The 13,120-nt window shown below is 42.5% G+C and overlaps 2 pseudogenes; one reads left to right on the plus strand and one right to left on the minus strand.

Annotated features, from left to right (window-relative positions):
* The first annotated feature begins 1,215 nt into the window (after positions 1 to 1,215).
* On the plus strand, positions 1,216 to 2,189 carry LOC103306577 (olfactory receptor 6N1-like; annotated as a pseudogene).
* Positions 2,190 to 4,856: 2,667 nt separating this feature from the next.
* Positions 4,857 to 13,120, minus strand: LOC135975171 (olfactory receptor 5AP2-like; annotated as a pseudogene).

The raw sequence follows: 13,120 nt of genomic DNA on the forward strand, positions 1-13,120 counted from the left end.
GAGCTCATCCAGGAAGATGATTACAGTAGAAAAAAACATTCATGAAACCAAATGGAATTAACAACTGTACAAACATGGATTCCCCACACTGTCACAGCAACCTTAGCCACGGAAGTATTGGCAGTCCTTCTTAATATAGCTGTCCCTCCTAGACTTGTTAGCATGCAGTTTCAGGGCCAGATGTTCAAAGTTACTGAGAGTCCTATCTGCAGGTTTAAGTGCAGGGATAGTTCTCAAAATCTGGCCTTGGGCACTTTTGAAAATGTTATCCATAATTTTTAGTTGTCACAAGGCTCTCAGAAATAATGGTTCATATCCTGGAAGATCAATGAACACACTATCTGATTCTTTGCAGGAGAGATTTGAGGGATAGATCTCTGGAGTGTGAAGTTAAAAATGGAAATGTCTAAAAATGTTGCATGCTGTTAAAAAACAATTGATGCCATTTCTGCAGAAATTGAGATGGAAATATAAAAGTATGTTGTGACTTTGGCATGGCTAGGTTCTCTTCCAATTGTGCATTGAAAGTTATGCATGCTCCCATGGCAGCATTATAGCATGTAGAAGTTATACAGCTCTCACTAACAGAGATGTTAAATAATGTTGTCATGTGTCTTAAGTATCATCTCCATTTTACATGAAACCCATGGAGCATCTGCAGAGAGCTCTTGTTTCATAAACCTCAAATCATATTAAGAGAATGGTAAGTGGTAGTATTGTCAACGATTTCACAGAGAGGGGAACAGAGGCACAGAGAGAAGAAAGGGCAAACCCAGCATCTGGGAGTGGATGAGCCAGGAATAAAACCAGGTCTCTAGAATTAAATTCTAGTTTCCACTCGGCTGGAATCTGCTGAAATCCGCAATGTAAGTATGTGAAAATTAGGTATATGTCCAGCAATGGCCTTTGGCTGTGGTTTTCATAGGAGCCCAGGAAGTAATAACCTTGGACACTGCAAGTGAAATAATACACAAGCGTGCTCAGGAGTTCTGAGGCTGAGATGTGTTCATCCATAGAGATACCAGACAATAGGAATATTTCCAGTGTGCTTCAGCTTAGGCCCTTAGGAAAATTTTCCCTGAATGCCACTGCTATCCAGTGTATTGACTCAACTGTTGGGAGGGCAACTGGCAGAGGGAAGCCGGAATTGAAATGCAGACTGTTTTGAAAAGGAAGATAGGTTATAAATGGTAGAATTGGTTTTCTTTCCCCTAGATGGAACCCACAGCAAACAAACACCATGGAAATGAAATGACCATCATGGAGTTCATCCTCCTGGTATTTGAGACCCTCCCACAACTGCAGATTCTTCTCTTCCTGGTGTTTCTAGTGATCTATGCTGTGACCGTGGCCGGGAACATCCTCATCGTTGCGCTAGTTGTGATTGATCAGCACCTTCACACCCCCATGTACTTCTTCCTGGGGAACTTGTCTTGCTTGGAGACCAGCTAAACCTCAGACATCATGCCCAGGCTGCTGTCCAGTTTCCTTACTGGGGACAGAACCATTTCTGTCACTGGATGCATCACACAATTGTATTTCTTTGGTTCTCTGGCAGCTGCCGAATGTTGTCTCTTATCAGCAATGTCTTATGACCGCTATTTAGCGATATGCAAACCTCTGCATTATGCAGTACTAATGAATGGCAGCTGCTGTATCAAGCTGGTGGTTGGGTCATGGATAGGTGGATTTATATCTGTTGCCTTCTTAATAACTATGATGTCACAATTAACGTTCTGTGGCCCCAATGAAATTGGCCATTTCTTTTGTGATTTTAGCCCAATAATAAAACTGTCTTGCACTGACACCCACACTCTGGAAGTTACTGCTTTCATATCTTCCTCCATATTCACATTTCCTCCATTTCTGTTGATTCTGGCATCCTATGTTTGTATCATCTCCACGATCCTGCGAATCCCTTCCAACACCGGGAGGCAAAAGGCCTTTTCCACCTGCTCCTCTCACCTCATCGTGGTGACAATTTTCTATGGGACTATAGTCATTGTGTATTTGTTATCGGACTCGGATGCACTGAGGGACTTGAACAAAGTATTCTCTGTCTTTTATGGTGTCCTCACCCCATTGGTCAATCCCTTCATATACAGCCTGAGAAACAAGGAGGTGAAGGAAGCCTTAAGAAAAGCTGTTAGATATTTTTCTTTCACAAGAATACAGATATTTTAAAGTAATATCTATAGCTATCCATATCCATAGAAGAAAAAGCCAAATCCTTAAAAACACCTTCCCAACCCCACACTCCCACTTTAAGGTCTGATGAACGTAGTGTATCAAGAACACGATGTGCCTGACCTTGCATTACTCATTCTTTGAGTGTGGATGACTTTGAAAGTCAATACCTTAATGCATTAGTGAGAATAAAATAATTTAAAAAGTACTCTTCTTGAAATTTAGCATTTGCCTTCTCCTTGTTTTCTCCTGAGTGATTTTAAAACTGGAATAAAACATACCAGTCCCACGTTCCATAACATTAATCCTCATTTAAAATAAGTGTAGGCTACATTTCAAGTTATTACGTTTTAATTAAGATTTTGTTTTTTAGAAAAATTGTGTCTATTCATTAGATTAAAAATAAATTATACACATGGCAAAGTGAATAGCTCAGGTCACTTTTAAATGGGACCCTGGTGACATCAGAGGTAAATCAACCAATTACCACTCTTCGTCTCCTGCTAATTTGAATGGTGCAGTTCTGTTACCTGAAGTGACTGATTAAGAGAAGGTAAATGTGCAGGTGGGCCAAGAATTCTCATTCATGTCTTGGCCCTTGTGAGTGTTATTCAGGGTTCCATGACCACCAGCTGCCCACTCCCATGCTTCATCAGGGAGGTGGTGGGTCTCTGCTACACAGCCAAGGGAAGGATTTCTGACTCAGGAAGACAGTTCCCTCCTCTCTGCTCCTTCCTTCCCACCTGGCAGCAGTAATTTGCTGCTGGCCAGGTCACTGGGGCTGGAAACTAACATTCTGCCATTCCCTGATCCTTCCTGCTCACAGCCTGTCAAATTTGTCCATATCTGTCTTAAAGTGCAGTGTCCAAATCTAGACACAATAGTTGTTACCACGGGGCCCTGGGGAGTCAGACAGATTGGTTGGAGTGCCATCATATATATATATGATGGCATATATATATGATGGCACATGATGGCATATATATATGATGGCACTCCAACCAGTCTGTCTGACTATATATATATGCCATCATGTGCCAGCAATGCCCCTCTGCCATGTGCATTGAACCAGACAGTCTCTACGTAAAAGAATAAATGGACACAAATCAGACATCGTGAATGGTAATGTACAAAAGCCAGTAGGAGAACACTTCAATCTTTCTGAACATTTTATAACAGATTTAAAAGTAGTCATACTTGAACAAAAACCTTCAGAAACAGACTTCAAAGAGACACTGTAGAACTAAAATTCATTTGCAAATTTAACACCATTAATTTGGGCTTGAATAGGGATTGGGAGTGGCTGGCTGACTACAAAAGCATCTTTACCTCTTTTGGAATTGACACCTCCTCATCAATTATTGGGAGTGGACTACATGATCGAATTGGCCCAGTCAACACTGGTTCTCCACTTGTGAGGTAACTCCCTTCACTTCATGTGTCAGTATAATAATGGCTGCAACTGTAATTTTCACTCCATGCATCTGAAGAAATGGTTTTCTTACCCATGAAAGCTTATGCCCAAATAAATCTGTTAGTCTTTAAGGTGCCACCGGACTCCTTGTTGACTTTGGTTGGAGTGATAATCTCTCACTTATGCTGGTGTAAATTATGAGTAAATCCAGTGAAGTCATCACATGTACACTGGTGTAAAACTGCAATAAGTGACACAGTCTGGGTCTCCTCTCACTTATTGCAGTTTTACACCAGTGTACATGTGATGAGGGGGCAGGGAGGGGGTGGAAGAATTGTTTCTTCCCAACCTCATGGGCAATTGCCTCACACCATGAGGGTTCATTACCTGGATAATGTGCTCCTCCTGTTTACACTACTGTTGATTTGATTCTGTCCACATTCATTCTACTGACTGGAAAGGAAGCCACTCATATGCCACCAACTTTAGATTCATTTCCAGGTTCCCTGCTACCAACTATCATAATATTTACACACAGCCTCATACAGTGGGAGCAAATCAAAACTGTCCCTGTGATTTTACACTGATGTAGACCCACTAAAGTCAAAGCCATTAAACAGGAAGGTGTTGTATCATGGCCAGTAAATGCAAAGTCCAGTCTGAATCTTAATGTATTAACCTTCACATGGTCATACGAGGGGAAAGCTGTTATGATCTTTGTTTTGAAGAAAGGGAAGGTTATTCTGTTTTCTCATTTCTAGGAACACATGAGAGTGTGAATGATAGCCTCACACAGAGTCAAAGAGAGAGCTTCTGTGTTCAGTAATATACAAATAAAACTCATTATGAAGTTTATTAGTATTGCCAACTCAGCAGAAAGACATTAAAAGGAACAAGAAGTGAAGGGGTTGAAGTATGAAGTGGAATGATTATGGAAAACTAGAACAAAGATGATCCCAGTGATTACTGGGGCACTTGGGTATGAACTAGCTGCTCAAGAACACATTGGGGATGCAAGACATCGTGATCAGTGATCTCCACAAGACAGACACAGTGAAAATGTTAAGGTGACTCAAAGGAGAGTGAGAGCTAAAACACAGGAATTCTGCAGAAGGTTTAACAAAATTCCAGGCTACCCAGACCTATGGAGTTGATTTGTGGTCAGGATTTATTGGTGACTCGTGGGGATACATTTTAGATAGTAGCTTTCTCCTTTTTAAGCTTAAAGTTCTTGTTTGTTGTGAAGGCTATTTGTTTAAGGAAAATCCCCATGATGTAATACTGAAGGAGAATAAGAATAATAAAAATAAAGTTTAAATTGAAACATTATCATTATTATTACATTTGTAACATAACATCTTGTAATTATTATATCATTTAAACCACCATTAGTAGCATATCTTTATTAATGATCTGGAGGATGGTGTGGACTGCACTCTCAGCAAGTTTGCAGATGACACTAAACTAGGAGGCGTGGTAGATACACTAGAGGGTAGGGATCGGATACAGAGGGACCTAGACAAATTAGAGGATTGGGCAGAAAAAAACCTGATGAGGTTCAACAAGGACAAGTGCAGAGTCCTGCACTTAGGACGGAAGAATCCCATGCACTGCTACAGACTAGGGACCGAATGGCTAGGTAGCAGTTCTGCTGAAAAGGACCTAGGGGTCACAGTGGACGAGAAGCTGGATATGAGTCAACAGTGTGCTCTTGTTGCCAAGAAGGCTAACGGCATTTTGGGCTGTATAAGTAGGGGCATTGCCAGCAGATCGAGGAACGTGATCGTTCCCCTTTATTCGACATTGGTGAGGCCTCATCTGGAATACTGTGTCCAGTTTTGGTCCCCACACTACAAGAAGGATGTGGAAAAATTGGAAAGAGTCCAGCGGAGGGCAACAAAAATGATTAGGGGTCTGGAGCACATGACTTATGAGGAGAGGCTGAGAGAACTGGGATTGTTTAGTCTCCAGAAGAGAAGAATGAGGGGGGATTTGATAGCAGCCTTCAACTACCTGAAGGGGGGTTCCAAAGAGGATGGAGCTCGGCTGTTCTCAGTGGTGGCAGATGACAGAACAAGGAGCAATGGTCTCAAGTTGCAGTGGGGGAGGTCCAGGTTGGATATCAGGAAAAACTATTTCACTAGGAGGGTGGTGAAACACTGGAATGCGTTACCTAGGGAGGTGGTGGAGTCTCCTTCCTTGGAGGTTTTTAAGGCCCGGCTTGACAAAGCCCTGGCTGGGATGATATAGCTGGGAATTGGTCCTGCTTTGAGCAGGGGGTTGGACTAGATGACCTCTTGAGGTCCCTTCCAACTCTGATATTCTATGATTCTAGCAGCTTTCCTCAGGGCCTCCTTCACCTCTCTGTTTCTCAGGCTGTATATGAGTGGATTGGCCAGGGGAGTCAGGACTGTGTAGAAGAGAGAGAACACTTTGTACAGGTCTCTCAGTGTATTCGTGTCTAATAGCAGATAGACAATAATCAGGGTTCCATAGAAGATGGTCACCAGTATGAGGTGAGAGGAGCAGGTGGAAAAGGCCTTTTGTCTGCCAGCAGTGGAGGGATTCTGTGGATGGTGGCGATGATGCACACATAGGGATGCCAGGGTTAATAGAAAGGGAGGCAGTTTTAATATGGAGGTGAACAGGAAGATCACAAGAGCCATCAGGCAGGTGTCACTGCAGGACAGTTTTACTAACGGGGTGTAATCACAAAAGAAATGGTCAATTTCATTGGGGCCACAATAAATCATTTGTGATATCCAACATGTCCTGATGTTGCAAGCCACAAACCCACTTACCCAAGACCCAGATGCCAGGCAGAAGCAGACGCTGTCATTCATAAGGGCTGCATAATACAGAGGTTTGCATATCGCTAAATACCAATTGTAAGACATCGCTGATAAGAGGCAACATTCCACAGATACCATAGAACCAAAGAAATACAGTTGTGTGATGCACTCAATGAATGAAATTGTCCTGTCCCCAGTCAGGAGACCAGCCAGCATCCTGGGCAGGATGGTGGAGCTGTAGCAGGTCTCCAAGCAGGACAAGTTCCCTAGGAAGAGGTACATGGGTGTGTGTGGAGGTGCTGATCAGCCACAACTAGCGCAACGATAAGTATGTTCCCGGCCATGGTCATAATATAGATCACCAGGAACAGAGGGATCTGCAGTTCATGGAGATTCCCGAATCCCAGTAGGATGAATTCTGTGACTGACGTTTGATTTCTCCAGTCCCTTTCTCCAAGTCTGCCATGGGCTCTATCAAGAAATTTAATTAAAAATATATAAGCTATGGAATATAACATGAAAAAGGCAATTTGGGGTTTTGTGGTATCATTCTAATTTTGTTGATGCTTATGCAGTCATGGATGAGTTTTTCAGCATCTCTGCTTTTCTAGAAAAACTGGACGTGCACAAGTCCATGGGGCCGGATGCGCTGCATCCGAGGGTGCTAAAGGAGTTGGCGGATGAGATTGCAGAGCCATTAGCCATTATTTTTGTGGCATCTGACTTTTGACTTGCCAATACCATGAACATAGATACTTCAACCCCAAACCTCTAGCTGGACTGGTACCTCAATTATCCACCATTATGCTGTCTCCTTCCATGTAGTTTAATGCCATGGGTGAAATCTAGGCGTCAAGAAAGCAGAGTTCTATTCCTGAAATAGTGTGACCTTGAGAAAGCCATGTAGTTCTGTACCTCAGTTTTCATAGCTGTAAAATGAGGACAAAAGTGGCATGTCATCTACTAAAAAACATAAGTACTTAACATCTTCGTAGTGCTCTGAGACCATTGACAGCTTTCTGTACATACTCATGGGTAAAGCCCAACACACATAGAACTGATTTTTATACCAGAGTCTATGTCAGTAAACAGCAGTATACAAGTGTTTAGTTAAGCATTGCAATATTTGTTTTAGTGCTTGCTTTTTCCTTCTTCAGATCTGCGAAAAAATATATTTGTTGCATTCAGCTCAAACTATAAACTCATGTGCAATATGATTTCTTTTATCTTCTGTAACTGAGAAAGCGCTCTGAGAAACAAATTAATGAATATGCAGAGGTAGCTAGATACTCAGATAAGCCAGAAAAAGTGTGTGTGTGTTGGGGGCTGGGTAGTGAGGAATGTTTGAAATGACTTGCCTCCTAACTTTACCTAACATTAATCTAGAAGACTGTTTATGCAGTGAGCAAATGCGGAGACACAAATCCACATAAATCTTCACAGATACCAGCCACCTCCATTTTGACTAGTCCTGAATAAGTCCAGAGTGTTCTACAATCTAAAACTGAAGGTACAAGAAACCTTGCGGAAGAGAGTTATGCAACAAAATGCCTTCATGGAAAGTCCCCTGGTAGCATCACTAAAACTGTCTGGTCAGGGAAAGTCTCATAGAAAGACAATGTTTCTACTATATGTTATTCACTACAGTGGTTGCTCAAAAACTCCCAACAGAACATTTACACTATAATTCCTAAGACCAAATGTTTTGGGCTGACAAGGTTCTAAATCCCCAAATTTAAAAACCAAACTGAAAATTATTCAACCAAAATATGATTTTTAAATAGTTTTGGGGGGGTTGGTTTTCCAATGAAATTCAGAAATTTTTAAGCGAAATCGGACACATCTTCTGAAAATTATTGTCTCCTTGAAAACCAAATTCTTCATCAAATAAATGCTGATGGATTTTTTTCTACCAGCTCTAATAGGTACTATAATGTAAGGGGGAAATCCTTATTAGACGGAAGCAAAATGGCATGAACATACATAATTTTACATTATCTTTTACCTTCTGGAAATCTAAGAAGAGAGTTTGTCTTTCCTTCAAAACTGGTATAAGAAAAACATGGGATCGCTGAGGTGACCTCTTTAAGCAACCTTTCAGAGACCCAGGATACAGGTTCTACAGCCTGTCTCTGATCCCCAAATTCTTCCTACAAGCCACTCCCCAACAAAAATTCTTATCACTGGCCTGGCAGAGTTGGCTTGGATCTGTTACTAAAAGGCAAATGTCTGCCCTTGTTCATTATATGAGAGAGAAAAAATGTCCCTGGAGAATAATGTTGACGAGAATTTTCAAATGCTGTGAAGGAAGAATTAATAATATAATTATTTTTAATCCTTACATCCAATAGGTATAACACAGAGGCAAACTCAATGGGAAAGTGTTGAAGACAGAAAAGTTTCTATCCTCAAAGGAGGTCTCTCTGTTTACCAATTCTATGGAACACAAGTGTTGCCACATTTGACATGATCAGTCATCCACCTTCCTCGCTATCATGTCTCTGACAGTGACCAGTACCAATTGCATTCGATGAAGGTACAAGAAACCTTGCAGAAGAGAATTATGCAACAAAATGCCTTCATGGAAAGTCCCCTGGTAACCTCTTTTCTTAGGTTTCCCTATCTGTAACGTGGGGATAATCGCATTTATTAATGACACTATTGGGTGTGGTGAGTTGCTGTGAGGATCGATCAATTAATATTTGTCCAGGACAGGTAACTGAATCCAATGAAATTTGAACTCTGTGGAGAAAATAATCACATCAGGATATACCCAGAGTAACACATGAAGTCAAATGGCCAGGTCCCCAGATAGTGATTTCAGTGAAGCATCACAGAATTACGTCAGCTGAGGATTTAGCCCAATGGGGTATAAAGCAAAAGTAAATCCACTGAAGTCTAAAGGGCTCAACATTTGAATAGCTTTCTGTATGGATAGATTTTCCTATCACTCACCCCACATGGACAGGTATAGTGGGTCTAGGTCTCCTCTCACTCGCCCCAGTATATATCAGCAATAATCCCATTGCAGTCAAGGGGACTGATTCTTCAGAGGCTCACTTTGGTGTTAATCCAGAGTGACTCCACTAAGGTCAGTGGGCCATATTCTCCTGTCACTCATCCTGTTGTAAATCAGGAGTAACACCACTGAAAGCCATGAGGCTTGGTGCTCCACTCACACAACACACTTTGAATTAGGAATAACTAATGAAATCAGGTATCAGAGGGGTAGCTGTGTTAGTCTGGATCTGTAAAAAGCAACAGAGAGTCCTGTGGCACCTTTAAGACTAACAGATGTATTGGAGCATAAGCTTTCGTGGGTGAATGCCCACTTTGTTGGATGCATGGGGCCCAAATTTATTCTCACTTATGCTAGTGCAAAATCAAGAGAAACTCAAGTGAAGGTATGACAGTTACATTAATATATGAAAAAAATGTTCACAGAACAAGGCGTTAACTCCCCCCTTTACACACCCACACATACATCAAAAAAACCCTCACAACTGATATGTGAACTACAAAGAATTTCTGCATTCTGGAATCAAAATGATACATTTCCATTTGTTGACCCCAAACTGAATGTTTTGTGTAGATTTGTGTTGGGTTGACATTGTCCTCTGTGTCTCTCAGAGTCGCTGCTGTATCCCATGGGAATTGCAGTTCTAAGTCCCACATGTTTTCATTCTCCTCCAGGGGCCTTCCTCTCTGGCCAGACTACGTCTCCCATGATGCACAGCAGTCTCTCCCTGTGGCTGAGAGGCTTCAGTGTATAATGGACATGTGTGGAGAAGGAAGTCCATAACTTTACCCTTTGTTCAATGCTTGACAGACATGTGGCCTGGTTCTTTGCTCACTCATCACCTTTTAGGAAGGGCTGAGCATCAGAGCGGGTTTTCAGTGAACAAGAGGAAACATTTTCCCCCAGAAGAAATTTTGTCCAAATGTTTCCTTCTTTTTCCAGACAGCTCTAGTTAGCACCTGGCATGACTGGATCATCTAGTCAGTGTTGCTTTTCAATTAGATCAAATTTTGCTTTTTTTTTTTTCATGTAATGAGGAAATTAGCTATTATTATGGCTTGTGGGAGCAAGTTCTATTCCATGCTCTGTCTAGCTCTGTCTGTCTGTTTGCAGTAGTTTTGTAGCCGTATTGGTCCCAGGATATGAGAGATACAAGATGGGTGAGGCAATATATATTTTTTGGACCAAATTCTGCCGGTGGAAGGGACAAGCTTTCGAGCTTCACAGAGCTCTTCTTCAGGTCTGGGAAGGAAAGAAGAGTGTCTGAGCTAAATACAAGTTAGGACAGATTTTTAAGCATAAGGGATTTACACATGCTGTGGGAGACCACTTAACATTGAGTGGGCAATTAAGGATTAGCAGGCAGATGGGTGTGTTACAACTTGTTGTAATGAGCCATAAAGCCAGTGTCTCTGTGGAGTCTGTGATGTTCAGATTTATGAATATTGATCATTGTAGCAGTAGGCTGCCGGGTTTGGATCTTTGTTCTGGAAGAGTCTGGTGCTGCAATGAATTGGTGAGCCCGGGTCTGTGGTGAACGTGCTTCTGATGATGATTTGGAGAGGCTAGGGGGTTGTTTGAAGGCCATAGCAATTTCCCACTTTGTTTTAAGTGGTCTCCCAAAAATGTGTTTACCCCTTATGCTTAACAGTCTGTCCCAACTCAGGTCAGTACCAGGAATGACAGCAGAGAGCCTATCGCTCCTGTGCTCTCATAGACACCCCCCTCCTCACCCCGCTAAGCCAATTCAGCAACGGAGGAGGACGCCATCTCAGTGAAATGCATAGGGGAGAAGATCATACCATGGATAAGGGAATGCAGTAGACAGGGATATGGAGACTTAGACTGGGGTGGAGGGGAATAGAAACTGGGACTGGGAGTTGGGGCAGAGTTGGGCCTAGAATGTTGGGGGTGGTGAAGAGAGACTGGAACCATTTTGGAAAGAAGACTGGGATGAGAGCTGAGGGGAGAAACTGGGGTTGGGAGCTGGTGGGGAAGACTGGTTGAAAAACGGAACTGGGATTGGGACCTGATGAAGGGCAGGAAACAGGTAGATCAGATCACATGAATGAGGACGTGGGAGCTTGGGAGTGGCTGGATAAAGAGTCTGGGACTGGAAGCCAGTGGGGAAGGGGGATAGTGTTCGGTGAGGAGGGAAAACACGTCTGATGAGAATCTGGGGTTCAGGACGGACTGGGCTAAGAGACTGGGACAAGAAGCCAGGAAGTGGGGAGCCTAGCACATGAAGCCTGGTGGTGGTGGTGGATGACATCAGAGGAGAAGCCCGGAAGGGAGAAGATCTATTAGTAGTAGTAATAGCAGTCATATACTATTTAAAGAAATATTCACATATGTTACATACGAACACTTTTACTGTGTACGCAGGGATCGTTCACCCAGGAATTTATAATAAGGAGCATACACACTGCTCTACATACACTCGTGGAAGTTTCACTGATGTGATGAAATGCAAAGGCATGTGATAAATTAATTTAATATGCAGCACTGGCTCCCTCACCTGCAGTCTGCACCCTTGTCCATCTCCTCTAGAGGGTTTTATGTGCAGAGGTTGGGATTTGTAAGGGAGTCGAAGAGCAAACAGCATTACCTTAGAGCACCCTAGAGGAGCTACAGCGATCAATGAATGCACAGCATGTTAATGTGCTTTAGAACTCGCACCTCCTATACAGCAACACCACCACCCCGCCCATGTAAACAAGCCTTCAGTGAGCCTACTCAATTTCCTTAGGCTCCATGGAAAATCCCATGCATAGTCTTTATTCACATGCAGAGTCTGGTGACTTCACTGGGACACATGCATGAATAAGGAAGAACCACAGACCAATCACTTTGTATTTTAGTTGATCGTAAACATGTTAGCTTGAATATTTGGATTCTGAGAAACCCATGATTTTACTGATAGTCTTCCGCAGGGCCTCTTTGACCTTTCTGTTTCCCAGGTTGTAGATAAGTGGGTTGACAGGGGAGTCAAGACAGTGTAAATGACAGAGAACACTGTGTACAGAGCTCTTGGTGCATTGGTATCTGTTAGCATATAGACACATATAAAGGTCCCATAGTAAATTGTAATCACAGTGAGGTGAGAGGAGCAGCTGGAAAAGGCCATTTGTTTCCCGATGCTGGACAGGATTCTCAGGATGTTGTTGATGATGCAAACATAGATTGTCAGGGTTAATACAAAGGAACCAGGGAAAAGGCTGAGGAGCATATGAAAGCCATCACCTTCAGCCCACGGAGCTCAGTGCAGCTGATCAAAAAAGAATCATAAAATAAACTGTTGGTTTCATTTTCGCTGCAGAAAGTCAATTGTGACATCAATATTATCACTATGGTGATATCCAGAAACCCACTCATCCAAGACCCAGCTGCTAAATGTAGACATAACCTACTATTCATGATGGCTGCATAAAGTAGTGATTTACATATGGCTAAATACGAATCGTAAACCATCATGGATAAGAGATAACATTCTGTACACATCAGAGAAGCAATAAAATAGAACTGCGTGACGCAGCTGTTAACAGAAATGGTTCTGTCCCCAGTAAAGAGACTGGCCAGCATCCTGGGCAAGATGGTGGAGGTGTAGCAGGTCTCCAAACAGGACAAGTTCCCCAGTAAGAAGTACATGGGGGTGTGCAAGTGCTGATCAACCACAACTAGCACTACAATGAGGATGTTACCCTCCAT

Source organism: Chrysemys picta, chromosome 13, assembly GCF_011386835.1.
Source record: "Chrysemys picta bellii isolate R12L10 chromosome 13, ASM1138683v2, whole genome shotgun sequence".
In the NCBI taxonomy this organism is placed as follows: domain Eukaryota; kingdom Metazoa; phylum Chordata; order Testudines; family Emydidae; genus Chrysemys; species Chrysemys picta.